We start from the raw sequence: 19,687 nt of genomic DNA, 5'->3' as shown, positions 1-19,687 counted from the left end.
AGTGGAGGGATTGGCAGAGAGAGGTGGAGGACACTGAAAGGAGGTCAGTGGAGGGAGTGGTAGAGAGGGGTGGAGGACACTGAATGGAGGTCAGTGGAGGGATTGGCAGAGAGGGATGGAGGACACTGAGTGGGGGCCAGTGGAGGGATTGGCAGAGAGGGATGAGGGACACTGAATGGAGACCAGTGGAGGGATTGGCAGAGAGGGATGGAGGACACTGAGTGGGGGCCAGTGGAGGGATTGGCAGAGAGGGATGAGGGACACTGAATGGAGATCAGTGGAGGGATTGGCAGCGAGGGGTGGAGGACACTGAATGGAGACCGGTGGAAGGATTGGCAGAGAGGGGTGGAGGACACTGAGAGGAGGTCAGTGGAGGGATTGGCAGAGAGAGGTGGAGGACACTGAAAGGAGGTCAGTGGAGGGATTGGCAGAGAGGGATGGAGGACACTGAGTGGGGGCCAGTGGAGGGATTGGCAGAGAGGGGTGGAGGACACTGAATGGAGGTAAGTGGTGGGATTGGCAGAGAGGGGTGGAGGACACTGAAAGGAGGTCAGTGGAGGGATTGGCAGAGAGGGGTGGAGGACACTGAATGGAGGTCAGTGGAGGGATTGGCAGAGAGGGGTGGAGGACACTGAATGGAGGTCAGTGGAGGGATTGGCAGAAAGGGATGGAGGACATTGAGAGGAGGTCAGTGGAGGGATTGGCAGAGAGGGGTGGAGGACACTGAAAGGAGGTCAGTGGTGGGATTGGCAGAGAGGGGTGGAGGACACTGAATGGAGGTCAGTGAAGGGATTGGTAGAGAGGGGTGGAGGACACTGAAAGGAGGTCAGTGGAGGGATTGGCAGAGAGGGGTGGAGGACACTGAAAGGAGGTCAGTGGAGGGATTGGCAGAGAGAGGTGGAGGACACTGAAAGGAGGTCAGTGGAGGGAGTGGTAGAGAGGGGTGGAGGACACTGAATGGAGGTCAGTGGAGGGATTGGCAGAGAGGGATGGAGGACACTGAGTGGGGGCCAGTGGAGGGATTGGCAGAGAGGGATGAGGGACACTGAATGGAGACCAGTGGAGGGATTGGCAGAGAGGGATGGAGGACACTGAGTGGGGGCCAGTGGAGGGATTGGCAGAGAGGGATGAGGGACACTGAATGGAGATCAGTGGAGGGATTGGCAGCGAGGGGTGGAGGACACTGAATGGAGACCGGTGGAAGGATTGGCAGAGAGGGGTGGAGGACACTGAGAGGAGGTCAGTGGAGGGATTGGCAGAGAGGGGCAGCAGTCGCTGATCGGTTGGTAAGGTGGATGAGTCTGGCAGCAGCATTCATAATAGACTGAAGGGGGGATAGCCTGTGTAACGGGAGACCAGTGAGGAGGGAGTTGCAGTAATCGAGGCGGGATATAATCAAGGCGTGGATAAGTTGTTTTGTGGTGTCATTGGTCAGGAAGGGGCGGATTTTGGAAATGTTCCGGAGGTTGAGACGGCAGGATTTAGCCATTGATTGGATGTGGGGCCCAAAGGAGAGGTCAGAGTCTAGGGTTACGCCTAGCACCCTGACATGAGGGGAAGGACCAATGGTTGTGCTGTTGATCTTAATGGTAAAGTCGTGAGTGGGGGATCGGGGGGAGGAAATATTACAAGCTCAGTTTTGGAAAGATTGAGTTTAAGGTAGTGAATGCCCAAAAACGCACTGGAGCACATCAGAAACACATAAAAAATGCACCAGAACTCGCCAAAATTACAGTCAAAAACGCGCCTGCAAAAACGCATCTGGAATGCATCTGGGTTTCTATAGTGTGAACCGGCCCTAAAAGTTCCCAGCACCTCTCTGGGTATGTTGTTCTGGAGACTAGGAAGAAGTCGAGGTTCACACCTATGCAAGGTTGCGTTTGAAGTGTTTCTGCATTCCGTTTTGCGTTGCGTTTTTGACGTGTTTTTGCTGCAATTTGTGTTTTTTTTACATTTTATTTAAGTTTTTAATTTTCCTTGTTGCTAGGCAGATTTTAAAAGCAAAACACTGCAGAAAATGCTTAGATGTGAACCTAGGGTAAAAAAGAAAAGATCAGGCAAAAAAAAAAAAGAAAAAAGAAAAGAAAAAAAAAAAAAACCCTTTGGCATTAATAAGTACATCACTGAATGGTCAGCCCAAAGAATTAAATGTCAGACTCTCCCCTCCCCCATCCGTCCGTCGCCTAATCATCGCTCAGAATCAGGTTGATACTTGTACATTTTATCTTCTCAATTATTTCCACAAAAAAAAAAAGTTTCCTTTGGCTGTGATATATATTAGAGGTGTGATTTGTGACGAGCGCCGTCTCACTTTGACCTGGAGTCTGTGATCCGGAATGGAGCGTCGCGCACAGCTCGCAGCGGGGTATCTCGGACTCTGCGTCGTCTTTGCGGATGTCATGCGAGTCTCATCCGTCAATTTCTACAATTCTCATCATTATATCACCAGAATCTCTGAGCTGCTGGGCGAGCTGCACCGCGACCTCACACAGATGGTAAGCCGAACGTTCCGGGTTTGTGCGCTGACACCAATCACTGTTATGGTGTCATGTGCCACTAAAAACGTAATAAGAATATATATATCTTTTTTTTTTTTAATTGACTGTGCCATTCAGGAAAACTAAATATTGAGGAGATTTTACTGAAAGAGTAGAAGCCATTGAGTTAGCACAGTGAACGTTGATATATACGGGGAACCTTTGTTCACTTTATACACCAAATCATGTGTAGGGGCCCTTTGCTTGCCCTTATCCGGCCTCTTGAGGCACAATGCTTCCCACTGACACCAATGATGGGCCAATTATCCTCCACTGAATACCAACAATGGGGTGACATTCCTTGCAATGACACCAACAATGGGGCGCTATTCCTCCCACTGACACCAACAATGGGGCGCTATTCCTCCCACTGACACCAATGATGGGGCACTATTCCTCTCACTGATACCAATGATGGGGCACTATTCCTCCCACTGACACCAATGATGGGGCACTATTCCTACCACTGACACCAATGATGGGGCACTATTCCTTCTATTGACACCAATGATGGGGCACTATTCCTTCTATTGACACCAATGATGGGGCACTATTCCTCCCCCTGATACCAATGATGGGACACTATTCCTCCCACTGATACCAATGATGGGGCACTATTCCTCCCACTGATACCAATGATGGGGCACTATTCCTCCACTGACACCAATGATGGTGCACTATTCCTCCCACTGATACAAAAGATGGGGCACTATTCCTCCCACTGATACCAAAGATGCGACACTATTCCTCCACTGACACCAATGATGGGGCACTATTCCTCCCACTGACACCAATGATGGGGCACTATTCCTCCCACTGATACAAATGATGGGGCACTATTCCTCCACTGACACCAAGGATCGGATACTATTCCTCCCACTAATACGAATGATGGGGCACTATTCCTCCCACTGACACCAATGATGGGGCACTATTCCTTCCACTGATACCAATGATGGGGCACTATTCCTCCCACTGATACCAATGATGGGGCACTATTCCTCCCACTGACACCAATGATGGGGCACTATTTCTCCCAGTGATACCAATGATGGGCACTATTCCTCCCACTGACACCAATAATGGGCACTTTTCCTCCCACTGACACCAGTGATGGGACACTATTCCTCCCACTGATACCAATGATGGGACACTATCCTCCCACTGATACCAATGATGGGGCACTATTCCTCCCACTGACACCAATCTTGGGGCACTATTCCTCCCACTGACACCAATGATGGGGCACTATTCCTCCCACTGACACCAATGATTTGGCGCTATTCCTCCCACTGACACCAATGATGGGGCACTATTTCTCCCACTGATACCAATGATGGGCACTATTCCTCCCACTGACACCAATGATGGGGCACTATTTCTCCCACTGATACCAATGATGGGGCACTATTTCTCCCACTGATACCAATGATGGGGCACTATTCCTCCCACTGATACCAGTGATGGGGCACTATTCCTCCCACTGATACCAATGATGGGGCACTATTCCTCCCACTGACACCAATGATGGGGCACTATTCCTCCCACTGACACCAATGATGGAGCACTATTCCTCCCACTGACACCAATGATGGGGCACTATTCCTCCCACTGATACCAATGATGGAGCACTATTCCTCCCACTGACACCAATGATGGGGCACTATTCCTCCCACTGACACCAATGATGGAGCACTATTCCTCCCACTGACACCAATGATGGGGCACTATTCCTCCCACTGATACCAATGATGGGGCACTATTCCTCCCACTGATACCAATGATGGGGCACTATTCCTCCCACTGATACCAGTGATGGGGCACTATTCCTCCCACTGATACCAATGATGGGGCACTATTCCTCCCACTGATACCAATGATGGGGCACTATTCCTCCCACTGACACCAATGATGGGGCACTATTCCTCCCACTGACACCAATGATGGAGCACTATTCCTCCCACTGACACCAATGATGGGGTACTATTCCTCCCATTGACACCAAAGTGCGTTCCAGTTGAGGAAAAAAAATGTAGATGAGGCTGAATTTTTCCAGCACAGAACTGTACTGGAACACGGTAAAACATCAAAAAGGCACTGTAATGCACAAGAAAAAGAGGAGGGGGGAAAAATAAACTGGAACACATCAAAAATGCACCGGAACACGTCAAAAACGCGTATGCAGAAATGCATCTGGACTGTGTTTCAATGGTATGAACCGACTCTAAACCCCAGGTTCACATCTGTGCGGTTGGTGCCTCTGCAGATCTGCACGAAAATCTGCACCACCTGCACAGAGAATTGCGGACCCGCGGGTGATATTAGTTCTAATGGCACGCCACCCACACTGGAAAAGGCAACCGTACTGGGAACCTCGGCTGCGTTTCAAAAGAAGTGCCGGGACTTCTTCCCTGCGTGTCACGGGCACGGGAGTCCATTCAAATGAAAGGGCTCTCGTGCCTGTGGAAAACTCGGCCCTCACGGCCACATAGATGTGAACCGGGGGTGAGGGTTTTTGCTAAATTGCAGGGGATCGCGGTAATTTGACTTCAAACTCTGTGCAGCTGCCTAGGAAGAACAGCCAGCCAATTGCCTGAATGGGGAGATAGGAATGCTGAGACAATGAGGTTGGATTTTGCCTAGCACATGATTGATTGATTGATTGATTGATTGATTGCCTGATTGGTTGATTGATTCATTGATTGTCTCAATCTGATTTTCTAAGCTCAGTTATTTAATTTGGAAAGTGATTCAATTGGGGAAAACAACCCCAATCTCTTACTATGGTCCCAAGAATGGGACATTTGAATCCTTTTGTGACTTCATGGCTTCACCCTGAAACGGGAAGGTCCTTTAAATGTTCTTTAATCAATTATTAATCCTGATGTATTCCAGAATTATAAAATGCCTCTCTGCAGGAATCCGATATCTCGCGTTACATTTGTAATAAACGATTCGATGTTAATATTTGACTTTTCATTGTAGAATGTTGGGGACATCAAGGTGGAGGGTCCCAGAGACCGCGCTTTGGTAAGATTGCCGAAATATTATATCGTATTTTTGTCATTGATTTCGAGTGAAAGATCATCCAAAAGGGGTTTTTCTAGTTTGTAAATAATCTTTGGGGGGGAGCGGGGGCAAAACTCTTCCAGGTTGTTTTTTGTTCTTTTGTGGACATAAAAAGCAATATAACTTCTGTAGCACTGCCCCCCAGGGGTGGACTGACCATTTGGAAACTCGGGCACTGCCCGAGGGCCCGGGGTCAGTAGGGGGCCCCATGAGATGCCCATGGTACCTTTTTCATAGGCTTTTTTGAGTTTGGGCAAGGACACAGGGGCCCCATGATCCCCTATTGTCTGGGGGCCCCATGAGTTGTCAGTCCGCCCCTGCTGCCCCCTTAAGTGCTCGGTCATATCCAGGGGCGGACTGACCATTTGGAAACTCGGGCACTGCCCAAGGGCCCGGGGTCAGTAGGGGGCCCCATGAGATGCCCATGGTACCTTTTTCATAGGCTTTTTTGAGTTTGGGCAAGGACACAGGGACCCCATGATCCCCTATTGCCCGGGGACCCCATGAGTTGTCAGTCCGCCCCTGCTGCCCCCTTAAGTGCTTGGTCATATCCAGAGCCCACTGACACCAATGATGGGGCACTATTCCTCCCACTGACACCAATGATGTGGCACTATTCCTCCCACTGATACCAATGATGGGACACTATTCCTCCCACTGACACCAATGATGGGACACTATTCCTCCCACTGACACCAATGATGGGACACTATTCCTCCCACTGACACCAATGATGGGACACTATTTCTCCCACTGACACCAATGATGGGGCACTATTCCTCCACTGACACCAATGATGGGGCACTATTCCTCCCACTGATACCAATGATGGGGCACTATTCCTCCCACTGATACCAATGATGGGGCACTATTCCTCCCACTGATACCTATGATGGGGCACTATTCCTCCCACTGACACCAATAATGGGGAACCTTTCCTCCACTGATAACAATGATGGAGCACTATTCCTCCCACTGATACCAATGATGGGGCACTATTCCTCCCACTGACACCAATGATGGGGCACTATTCCTCCCACTGACACCAATGATGTGGCACTATTCCTCCCACTGATACCAATGATGGGACACTATTCCTCCCACTGACACCAATGATGGGACACTATTCCTCCCACTGATACCAATGATGGGACACTATTTCTCCCACTGATACCAATGATGGGACACTATTCCTCCCACTGACACCAATGATGGGACACTATTCCTCCCACTGACAACAATGATGGGGCACTATTCCTCCCACTGATACCATTGATGGGGCACTATTCCTCCCACTGATACCAATGATGGGGCACTATTCCTCCCACTGATACCAATGATGGGGCACTATTCCTCCCACTGATACCAATGATGGGGCACTATTCCTCCCACTGATACCAATGATGGAGCACTATTCCTCCCACTGATACCAATGATGGGGCACTATTCCTCCCACTGATACCAATGATGGGGCACTATTCCTCCCACTGATATCAATGATGGGGCACTATTCCTCCCACTGACACCAATGATGGGACACTATTCCTCCCACTGACACCAATGATGGGGCACTATTCCTCCCACTGACACCAATGATGAGGCACTATTCCTCCCACTGACACCAATGATGGGGCACTATTCCTCCCACTGACACCAATGATGGGGCACTATTCCTCCCACTGATACCAATGATAGGGCACTATTCCTCCCACTGATACCAATGATGGGGCACTATTCCTCCCACTGATACCAGTGATGGGGCACTATTCCTCCCACTGATACCAATGATGGGGCACTATTCCTCCCACTGACACCAATGATGGGGCACTATTCCTCCCACTGACACCAATGATGGAGCACTATTCCTCCCACTGACACCAATGATGGGGTACTATTCCTCCCATTGACACCAAAGTGCGTTCCAGTTGAGGAAAAAAAATGTAGATGAGGCTGAATTTTTCCAGCACAGAACTGTACTGGAACACGGTAAAACATCAAAAAGGCACTGTAATGCACAAGAAAAAGAGGAGGGGGAAAAAATAAACTGGAACACATCAAAAATGCACCAGAACACGTCAAAAACGCGTATGCAGAAATGCATCTGGACTGTGTTTCAATGGTATGAACCGACTTTAAACCCCAGGTTCACATCTGTGCGGTTGGTGCCTCTGCAGATCTGCACGAAAATCTGCACCACCCGCACAGAGAATTGCGGACCCGCGGGTGCCATTAGTTCTAATGGCACGCCACCCACACTGGAAAAGGCAACCGTACTGGGAACCTCGGCTGCGTTTTCAAAAGAAGTGCTGGGACTTCTTCCCTGCGTGTCACGGGCACGGGAGTCCATTCAAATGAAAGGGCTCTCGTGCCTGTGGAAAACTCGGCCCTCACGGCCACATAGATGTGAACCGGGGGTGAGGGTTTTTGCCAAATTGCAGGGGATCGCGGTAATTTGACTTCAAACTCTGTGCAGCTGCCTAGGAAGAGCAGCCAGCCAATTGCCTGAATGGGGAGATAGGAATGCTGAGACAATGAGGTTGGATTTTGCCTAGCACATGATTGATTGATTGATTGATTGATTGATTGCCTGATTGGTTGATTGATTCATTGATTGTCTCAATCTGATTTTCTAAGCTCAGTTATTTAATTTGCAAAGTGATTCAATTGGGGAAAACAACCCCAATCTCTTACTATGGTCCCAAGAATGGGACATTTGAATCCTTTTGTGACTTCATGGCTTCACCCTGAAACGGGAAGGTCCTTTAAATGTTCTTTAATCAATTATTAATCCTGATGTATTCCAGAATTATAAAGTGCCTCTCTGCAGGAATCCGATATCTTGCGTTACATTTGTAATAAACGATTCGATGTTAATATTTGACTTTTCATTGTAGAATGTTGGGGACATCAAGGTGGAGGGTCCCAGAGACCGCGCTTTGGTAAGATTGCCGAAATATTATATCGTATTTTTGTCATTGATTTCGAGTGAAAGATCATCCAAAAGGGGTTTTTCTAGTTTGTAAATAATCTTTGGGGGGGAGGGGGGGCAAAACTCTTCCAGGTTGTTTTTTGTTCTTTTGTGGACATAAAAAGCAATATAACTTCTGTAGCACTGCCCCCCAGGGGTGGACTGACCATTTGGAAACTCGGGCACTGCCCGAGAGCCCGGGGTCAGTAGGGGGCCCCATGAGATGCCCATGGTACCTTTTTCATAGGCTTTTTTGAGTTTTGGCAAGGACACAGGGGCCCCATGATCCCCTATTGTCTGGGGGCCCCATGAGTTGTCAGTCCGCCCCTGCTGCCCCCTTAAGTGCTCGGTCATATCCAGGGGCGGACTGACCATTTGGAAACTCGGGCACTGCCCAAGGGCCCGGGGTCAGTAGGGGGCCCCATGAGATGCCCATGGTACCTTTTTCATAGGCTTTTTTGAGTTTGGGCAAGGACACAGGGGCCCCATGATCCCCTATTGCCCGGGGGCCCCATGAGTTGTCAGTCCGCCCCTGCTGCCCCCTTAAGTGCTTGGTCATATCCAGGGGCGGACTGACAACTCATGGGGCCCCCGGGCAATAGGGGACCATGGGGCTCCTGTGTCCACGGCCACACTCAAACCACACCCAAAAAAGCCTATGAAAGGTACCAGGGGCATCGCATGGGGCCCCCTACTTACCCCGGGCCCTCGGCCAGTGCCCGAGCACCCAACTGGTCAGTCCACCCCTGGTCATACCGGTGCGATATTCAAATGGACATTTCACCTGAAATTGCATCTAATGAATGTCAATGTCTTAACAGGTGTGATTTGCTGCAGCCAGGGCCGGTGCCTAGGCAAGACCGGGGGCACAACAAAAAAACTTCACCCCTCCTAGCACACATCTTCTCTCCGAAATCCCCCCTCCTAGCATAGATTCCCCAAAATGCCAACGAAAAACTGAATTTGATGAATTTCCTATTTAATATTTAGGAACATGAGAAGCACTGCGCAGGAACATTCCTGGATATATTCCAACGCGGAACTAAAGATATCTCCAACTTGGTCCTTCCTTCACAGTGTGCACAACATCACCGAAGCCATTGATGACTGTGTGACCAAACTGCGCAGAGACTGTGACAACATCCAGGTAAGAAGGAGCTTCTGCGCTTATTATTTATTTATTTCAGCTACTTATATAGCGCCATCAATGTACACATATATATTGTACATTCACATCAGTACCTAACCCTCAAGGGGTGTACAATCTAAGGTCCCTAACCCTCAAGGGGCGTACAATCTAAGGTCCCTAACCCTCAAGGGGTGTACAATCTAAGGTCCTTAACCCTCAAGGGGTGTACAATCTAAGTCCTAACCCTCAAGGGGCATACAATCTAAGGTCCCTAACCCTCAAGGGGTGTACAATCTAAGGTCCTTAACCCTCAAGGGGTGTACAATCTAAGGTCCCTAACCCTCAAGGGGTGTACAATCTAAGGTCCCTAACCCTCAAGGGGTGTACAATCTAAGGTCCCTAACCCTCAAGGGGCGTACAATCTAAGGTCCCTAACCCTCAAGGGGCGTACAATCTAAGGTCCCTGACCCTCAAGGGCGTACAATCTAAGGTCCCTAACCCTCAAGGGGCGTACAATCTAAGGTCCTTAACCCTCAAGGGGCATACAATCTAAGGTCCCTAACCCTCAAGGGGCGTACAATCTAAGGTCCCTAACCCTCAAGGGGCATACAATCTAAGGTCCCTAACCCTCAAGGGGTGTACAATCTAAGGTCCCTAACCCTCAAGGGGCGTACAATCTAAGGTCCCTAACTCACATTCATACATACACATACTAGGGACAATTTAGACAGGAGCCAATTAACCTACCAGCATGTCTTTGGAGGGTTGGAGGAAACCGGAGTACCCAGAGAAACCCACGCAGGCACAGGGAGAACATGCAAACTCCAGGCAGGTGGTGCCGTGGTCGGGATTTTGAACCAACGACCCGAGTACCTGGCAAGGTGGAAGTGCTAACCATTTAGCCACTGTGCTTAAAGGTGGAACTCTGGTTAGAACTTTTGAAAAAAAAAGTAGGGCGAGATTGGGACCTCTGTCAGGATTTTATTTCTCAAAGAAGGAGAGGACAGTACACCATTTGTTGGGGGTCTAAAATAGTTGATTTTCTCCTATCATGCACAGCAACAGGTTTCAAATCCCCCCCTTCATCAGGGCAAAAGAAATGAAGCAACCAGGCTCTTAACAGTTAAGTCCTATTCAAACCTGGCACAGCAACTGTGGCAAAACGCAAGGTGTCTCTCCTCTCTCTCTTTCTCTCCTCTCTCTCTCTCCTCTCCCCCCCTCCTCTCTCTCTCTCTCTCTCTCTCTCTCTCTCCTCTTTCTTCTCTTCTCCTCTTTCTTCCCCTTTCCTCTCATTTCTTCTCTCCTCTCTTTTCACCTCTCTATTTTTCTCTCCCTCTTTCTCTCTCTCTCTCCCTCTTTCTCTCTCCTCTCCTCTCTCTTTCTCTCTCTCCCTCCCCCCTCCCCTCTCTTCTCCCCTCTCTCTCTCCTCTCCCCTCTTTCCCACTTTCTCTCTTTCTCTCCCTCTCCCCCATCTCTCTCCTCTCTCTCTCTCTCTCTCTCCCCTCTCTCTCTGTCTCTCTATCTCTCTCTCCCTCTTTCTCTATCCTCTCCTCTCTCTTTCTCTCTCTCCCCCTCCCTCTCTCTCCCCTCTCTCCCACTTTCTCCCCCCCTTTCTCTCTTTATCTCCCTCTCCCTCGTCTCTCTCTCTTCCCCCCCCCTCTCCCTCCCTCTTTCTCTATCCTCTCCTCCTCTCTTCTCTCTCTCCCCCCCTCCCCTCTCCCCCCTTTCTCTCCCTTTCTTTCTTTCCCTCTCCCCGTCTCTCTCTCTCTTCTCTCTCTCTCTCTCTCTCTCTCTCCTCTCTCTCTCTCTCTTCTCTCTTTCTCTCCCCCCCCCCCTCTCTCTCCCTCTTTCTCTCCCTTTCTTTCTTTCCCTCTCCCCCGTCTCTCTTCTCTCCTTCTCTCTCCCCCCCTCTCTCTCCCTCTTTCTCTCTCTTCCTAACCGACAATTGTGTGGTCATGCAACGCTGTACATGAAATTTAAATTATTTTTTTCCCCACAAATAGAACTTTCTTTCTGTGGTATTTGATCGCCTGTGCGTTTTTTTATTTCTTGCGCTATAAAAAAAAAAGACCAACAATTTTTAAAATGTTTTGCTATAAAACATATCCAATAAAAAATGTAAAAAAATCAAATTTCTTCATAAATTTAGGCCAAAATGTATTCTGCTCCATGTCTTTGCTACAAACAAAATCCCAATAGGTGTATATTAATTGGTTTACATGAAATGTATAGCATTTATAAATGGCGGTAAATATACTGGAATTTTGTATTTATTTATTTTATACTAGTAATGGTGGAGATCAGCGACTTATAGCGGGACTGCGGCGGGCATTCTGACACTGGGGGGGGGGGGGACTGATTTGGTGTCACTGACATCCCCAGTGTCACTAATACAGTGATCAGTGCTAATAAATGTACTAATGGCACTGGGCAGGAAGGGGTTAACATCTGAGGCGATCAAAAGGGTTAACAGTGTGCTGTGTGTGCGTTTTACACTGTGCGCTGTTTTACCTGGGAGACATGCTGCTGTGCAGAGAGATAGAAAGCAGCGTGTCCATGCTGACAGGAGAGTGATCTGTGTTGTTTACACTCAGATCTCTCCCCTCTCAGCCCTGCCGACCATCAGAGTCCCGGTGATCAATATCCCCAGCAGCCAACAGTGGGGCGGGTAGGGCGGTGCGCAGACACGCCCCCTACCCATAAATTCAAATCACGCGTGTATATGTATATATATATATCGGGCGGACTGACCATTTGGAAACTCGGGCACTGCCCGAGGGCCCGGGGTCAGTAGGGGGCCCCATGAGATGCCCCTGGTACCTTTTTCATAGGCTTTTTTGAGTTTGGGCAAGGACACAGGGGCCCCATGATCCCCTATTGCCCGGGGGCCCCATGAGTTGTCAGTCCGCCTCTGCTATTAACTGAACTGGGTGAACATTCTCTTCCCTACGTGAACAGTCTGTACTTCTTTAGTAAATCCACCCCACAGAGAGGTTAAAAGAACGTTTCAATTTTACTTTTTAAGTAAACTTCTTGAGTGGGAAAATAATAACATTTTCTGTTGTTTTCCTTTTACACTTTTGACACCATTGGGGAGATTTATCCTCACTTCCTACCCCTGTGACCCTAATAGAAATAAACAAGGAGGGTTCATTTATCACCAGGGCCAATAGGCAGGAACAGCTATACCAACAAGCAAGCTCTAAACCAACCAACGTGTTGGTATGCCGATACCAAACTCTTAGGAGTTCCCTTCACTGGAACTAGGGGGCCAAGCCCAACCCCTGAAAAACCACCCCACACCATAATCTCCCCTCCACCAAAACTTTACACTTAGTTTTAAACACCTGTGGCCATGGAGGTGATTGGAACACCTGAATCCAATGACTTGGAGGGATGTCCCAATACTTTTGGCTTTATAGTGCATGTTGGGGGCTCAACACTCTAAGTAGTCAGGGCTTGGAAGTCAGAAGAGAAAACCAACATGTGTTGGAGGGTCAGCAATTCCTTCGTCAGGGCTAAGAAATCCAAAGAGAATGCCAACACATGTCAGGGGCTCAATACCCCCTTCATCAGGGCTTGGAAGTCAGAAGAGAAAACCAACACGTGTTGGAGGCTCAGCAATTCCTTCGTCAGGGCTAAGAAATCCAAAGAGAATGCCAACACATGTCAGTCCGCCCCTGATATATATATATATATATATATATATATGTGTGCATGTGTATATATATATATATATATATATATATATGATCTTGCGCGGCCGTGCCAGTAGCAGTACTTCTGCGCTAGAGGGCAAGTGGTTAAGGTCGACAACACCCAATGCTGACAGCATGCTGAAGAGTTGGAAAGCCCACACTCACACACAAGGCGGTGGCCTGGGTCTCAGATTCCACAGGTCCACAGATTCGACATGCCTTTCCCGACACTGTTCTAATCAGCAGCGATCAGACTTCCTGAGGAGCACTGTTGATTGCTGGATTGTACCTGGGTGTCTCAGACACCAGAGAGCCGAGCCGCTGTGTTTGAGAGCAGCGGTCCGGCTCTCCAGCATACTGCCAGCACAGGGTACTTTAACCACTTCCCGTCTGGCCCATGTATATTAATGGCTGGACGGGAGCAGTGCAGGGGTGGGTCGCCGTTCATAAATGGCGCCCGCCATTTTAGCCTGTGCGCGCTCCCTGGGAATGCACAGCACTGTGATTCGGTGCCCGCTGTGTCCTCCAGGCACAGCAGAACACCGATCACTGTACGGGACCTCTGTGTGAAGTCCCGATCATGTGAACACTGATTGGCCAATCAGTGATCACATGAATAGTAGTAAGCAAGATGTCACTTCTGACATCATTGCTTACTACGTGTGAAATCTGTGAATGATCACAGAGATCACATGGTACAGGGCTATTCACAACAGCCTTGTACCATGTGACAAGCTGTGACCAATCACAGCTCTCACAGTATTTCTCAGTGGCTGCAAGAATGCAGCCAGAGAGAAGGAGAAATTATTGCTTTTATAGCCTTTATGGGTGTAAAAGCAATCAGCATAAAAAAAAAAAATCTTCAAGTAGTAGTGTCACTTTGGTGACACTGTACTGCTAGGGTGCCAGTATGTTAAAAAAAAAAACATAAATAGTAATATAAAAAAAAATAAAATAAAAATGTAAAAAAAGTTTTGAAAAATTTTAATTTTTGGTTATAAACTAATTTGGGTTATTTTTTTTTTACTAAAAAGATAGCTTAATACATTTTGGCCAAGATTTATGAAGAAAGATTATTTATTTGCAAAATGTTATAAGAAAAACACTTTTTTTCAAAATGTTTGGACTTTTTCATTTATATAGCAAAAAAAAATAAAAATCCCAGTGGTGAATAATTACCACCAAAATAAAGTTTTATCTGTCTCAAAAAAAATGCTAAAAAATTCATATGGGTACAGTGTTGCATGACCGCGCAATTGTCATTCAAAGTGTGATAGCGCTGAAAGCTGAAAATTGGCCTGGATTGGAAGGGGGGAAAGTGTCCGGACTGGAAGGGGGGAAAGTGTCCGGACTGGAAGGGGGTGAAAGTGTCCTGACTTGAAGGGGGTGAAAGTGTCCGGACTGGAAGGGGGGGGGAAAGTGTCCGGACTGGAAGGGGGTGAAAGTGTCCGGACAGGAAGGGGGGTGAAAGTGTCTAGACTGGAAGGGGGTGAAAGTGTCCAGACTGGAAGGGGGGGAAAGTGTCCGGACAGGAAGGGGGGAAAGTGTCCAGACTGGAAGGGGGGGAAAGTGTCCGGAATGGAAGGGGGGGGGGAAAGTGTCCAGACTGGAAGGGGGGAGAAAGTGTCTGGACTGGAAGGGGGTGAAACTGTCCGGAGTGGAAGGGGGGGAAAGTGTCCGGACTGGAAGGGGGTGAAAGTGTCCGGACTGGAAGGTGGGAAAGTGTCTGGACTGGAAGGGGGTGAAAGTGTCCGGACTGGAAGGGGGTGAAAGTGTCCGGACTGGAAGGTGGGAAAGTGTCTGGACTGGAAGGTGGGAAAGTGTCCGGACTGGAAGGGGGTGAAAGTGTCCGGACTGGAAGGGGGTAAAAGTGTCCGGACTGGAAGGTGGGAAAGTGTCTGGACTGGAAGGTGGGAAAGTGTCCGGACTGGAAGGGGGGGAAAGTGTCCGGACTGGAAGGTGGGAAAGTGTCTGGACTGGAAGGTGGGAAAGTGTCCGGACTGGGAGGGGGTGAAAGTGTCCGGACTGGAAGGGACGGGGGGAAGTGTCTGGACCAGGGGCGGACTGACCATTGGAGAACTCGGGCATTGCCTGAGGGCCCGGGGTCAGTAGGGGGCCCCATGATATGCCCCTGGTACCTTTTATAGGCTTTTTTTGAGTGTGGACAAGGACACAGGGGCCCCATGATCCCCTATTGCCCGGGGGCCCCATGAGTTGTCAGTCCGCCCCTGGTCCGGACTGGAAGGGGGTGAAAGTGTCCGGACTGTAAGGGGTTGAAAGTGTCCGGACTGGAAGGGGGTGAAAGTGTCCAGACTGGAAGGGGGGGGAAAGTGTCCGGACTGGAAGGGGGGGGAAGTGTCCGGACTTGATGTGGTTAACTGCTTCTGCAGAACACAGTACATGAGATAGAAGAAAAAGTCAGGCATATGTATTACTATATATGCAGCCTGCCAGCATGAAAGTAATAAAAAGGTTCAAATAGGATTTTATATAATTCAGGTGTATTTGTATAACTGTATTAAAGTCACTTATATTCTAATCTTTTTTTTTTTTTTTTCTTTTTTTTTTTAAAGAAACGCAACCCAAAATGCAATGATTTTAAACACAAGGAAAAAGTGATACATTTCGTGGAGGGGTTCGGGAAATTCTCAAATCTTCTTAAGTTCTGGAATACATGCGGAAATTCATTCAATGAAGAATACAAGCTCAGCGAAAAGTATGATTCAGACACAATTTCATTTTGTGGCAAACACTAGAATATCCAAAGTGTCCCCTGGCGTGTACGCAGCAAAGCCAGGCTGGAAGAAATGCGCTAACAAATTAATTGTTATCCTGCAAATTAGAACAGCGGGGTATTCTGTCCAATTTTGAATGTACTTTCCCCTTTAATGGCTGTATGATGCGGGTGATTTCTCAATCCTTCTGATTGACCAAGAATCAACTTTACTCATCCATAGTCACTGAAGTAAATGTGAGCTGCTAAGGGTTGTGGGGGTAACAAAACAATTGTTTTGTTCTATATTATACAAGTCCTTGCAGATCCCATTTATTTCAGTGTTGCACAGACCCCTAATGGGTCTTGCAGATTTGTCCTAGGTTTTTTTCCAGTGGGGAACTGAATAGACAGCAGCCAGGCGCACGGCAGCTCCACAGTCTCACAACACGGTGACCAGGCACTGTGTCTTTTTGAGGTTTAATGCTCATTGAATGTGGTTGTGGTGTAGGGGGAGCTTTGGGATACTCCAAATTTTTAGTGCACAATGTAGAAGAGGATGCTGTAGCAGTAGGTGAACACATACAGCTCTGGGGACTCAGCTCTGGGGACTCATCTAAAACAGTGGCAACCCTAAGTCACCAACTGTGGAGCAAGTACTCAAAGAGTTAAACCACAGTCACAAGTCTCTTCTAGCCTTTACTTTCAATGTCCTTGTGTACTCGGATGTCTCCTCCTAATACCAACCAGACACTCCTCCAGTGAGCCTCCAGGCCAGAAGATACTTAGTAGTCAACTCCCTCTGAATTGGCATTAGCAACTCTCAGAAGATGGACAACCACCTCTCCACCTCTCCACCCCCCCCCCCACCCCCCACTCTCCCTGAGCTGGGACAAGTCCTGCAGACGTCAGCTAATATGCCAAGATGTGCAGCAGCCCTTCAGGTTGGGTCTTCTTCTCCAGGACAATTCCCCAGACTACGCTCCACAGCCACCTGCTGGGCATTCTCTCCCCAAGGGATTGGCTGAGGCTGTATGAATATTCAAGTCCAGGGTCTGCCTCTTCCAGCCCTCTACAGTCTAGAATCCACTAGAATGCAAGTGAAAAGAGTTGAGCCTGCAGCCAGTGAGACCCAGAACAGCCAAAAAATAATCACACACCCCTCCACTGATTAGAGGAGCCAAAAAAGACTAAATTTACCTTAAAAGCAATTCTAAAGGTTAATTTTTTATTTTTTTTTGCAATATAACAAACATGTCTATACTTACCTGCTGTGTGCAGTGGTTTTGCACAGAGCAGCCCAGATCCTTCTCTTCTTCTTGGGTCCCCTGCAGGCTCTCCTGTCTGTCGGGTGACCCCACAGCAAGCAGCTTACTATGGGGCCACCCACTGTTCCGCGTGTCCATTCACATATGGAGCCGAGGCTTGGCCCCGCCGCCCTCTCTCCTCATTGGCTGACCAGCTGTGATTGACAGCAGCAGGAGCCAATAGCTCCCGCTTGCTGTCTCAATAAATGAGAAGGCAGAGACCCGGGAAAGCTGAGGCTGTCAATCACATCACTGGATCGCGATGAGGCTCAGGTAAGTATTCAGTGTTCTGGGGGCACTGCTGCACACAGAAGGTTTTTTACTTTCATGCATAGCTTGAAGGTAAAAAAACTTTAGCCTTTACAACCCTTTAGCCCCACTAGCCACCTATCTAGGAGGATGCCACATCAGTACATAGCAAAGCCTATAATTAGAGACAATTTATTAAGTTGGTAGTTCACTAGGTTGGATGTTGACAGATCTGAGGCTTTTTTTTTTCCCACCATTTGTCGTTTTAAAGTATCTCGTTACTTGCCGTGCAACAAGTAAAAAGCCCAACTTTAGCCAAAACTTTTTGTTTTCCTCCTGTTCTGTCTGAAGCCCATCTACTAGATAGGAGGTATGAGGAAAAGTCAAGTCATGTCTGTCACGGGGACAAAACAGTAAAACCATTACAGAGGTTCAAGTCTTTCATGCTCTATCCAGAACTAAAAAGTAAAAAAAATAAATCAATAGGAAAAAAAAATAATAATAATAGTAATAATAAATAATAAAAAAAATATTTGTCTTGAGTTGGCCTTCAAACCAATTCATCCCAACTCCATGCTGGTCAGGTCACTATGGGATCTCTGGAACCAAAAGCACCCCATACATGCAGTTAACCAACAGGGATTCTCTGTTTTGATCAATGGAAGGGTGGAAATTATGGGATGAAAGTGGATCAGTTTATCTGGAGGTCCATAAAGACTTCCATCAAAGAATTTACACAACCCAGGCGGAATCTTAGTTTGTCTGCTGCTCTTGAGTGCTGTTGAGTCTTGGTCAAACCATGGCGGGATTGAGATGCTTCCCATGTATCTGGGCCAATAAAAAATAATTGGGTTCTGATTTCTTAAATACATTTTATTACAATAAATGTTTTTTTCCTAATGTAATAATTATACATGCAAAACTTTACTATATTTGCTAATGCTTACATTCATATTGCAATAAAATTAATCTAATCAAAGCCTTTTCAATATATTTTCTTGTGATAGCGGAACTGTTAAGGTCTTTAAATATAAATCCATTTTTGTCCTACTTTGTAATATCAGAGGGCCCTGTTCGTGGGAGCTTACACTCTAGAGTAATGGTCTCCAAACTGCAGCCCATGGGCCAGGGGCAGACTGACAACTCATGGGGCCCCCGGGCAATATGGGATCATGGGACCCCTGTGTCCTTGCCCAAACTCAAAAAAGCCTATGAAAAAGGTACCAGGGGCATCTCATGGGGCCCCCTACTGACCCGGGGCCCTCGGGCAGTGCCCTAGTTTCCAAATGTCAGCCCGCCCCTGCCATGGGCTGAATGTGGCCCTTTGCTTCACTTTATCTGCCCCTTGGGGTACTATTCCTCCCACTGATACCAAAAATGAGGCACCATTCCTGTGTCATTATTATTCCCACTGACACAAACGTTGGGTACTATTCCTCCTGCTGATACCAAAAGGGATGCACTATTCCTTACACTGACACCAGCAGTGGGTCATTATTACTCCCACTGACACCAATGTTGGGCACTATTCTTCCCACTATTACCAGTGATGGGGCATTATTCCTCCCTCAGATACCAATGATGGGGCACTATTCCTCCCACTGACACCAATGATGGGGCACTGTTCCTCCCACTGACACCAATGATGGTGCACTATTCCTCCCACTGATACCAATGATGGGGCACTATTCCTCCCACTGACACCAATGATGGGGCACTATTCCTCCCACTGACACCAATGATGGGGCACTATTCCTCCCACTGATACCAATGATGGGGCACTATTCCTCCCACTGACACCAATGATGGGGCACTATTCCTCCCACTGATACCAATGATGGGGCACTATTCCTCCCACTAACACCAATGACACTTACCTTGCTGACCCCTGCTCCAGCCTAGGCTCCTTCCCTCTCCCATCCACAGCCAGCATACCTGGTTGCAGCAGCACCATCTGCACGGCACACATACCGGTCTGTCTTCTTCACTTGCTCCGGCTCCCTCACTCGATCTTCGC

The 19,687-nt window shown here is 48.1% G+C and overlaps 1 long non-coding RNA gene across 1 annotated transcript; it reads left to right on the top strand.

Annotated features, from left to right (window-relative positions):
• Positions 1 to 9,575: 9,575 nt before the first annotated feature.
• On the top strand, positions 9,576 to 18,649 carry LOC149435931 (uncharacterized). Its single transcript, XR_016308348.1, has 2 exons — positions 9,576 to 9,721; positions 15,975 to 18,649. It is a non-coding gene; the product is annotated as an uncharacterized LOC149435931 (long non-coding RNA).
• The last annotated feature ends 1,038 nt before the right edge of the window (positions 18,650 to 19,687 follow it).

Source organism: Staurois parvus, unplaced genomic scaffold, assembly GCF_062004578.1.
Source record: "Staurois parvus isolate SC_StPar_1 unplaced genomic scaffold, SC_StPar_1.0 ptg001447l, whole genome shotgun sequence".
Lineage (NCBI taxonomy): Eukaryota > Metazoa > Chordata > Amphibia > Anura > Ranidae > Staurois > Staurois parvus.
The sequence above is the reverse complement of the archived record's forward strand: the minus strand, read 5'-3'. Positions and strand labels throughout refer to the sequence as shown.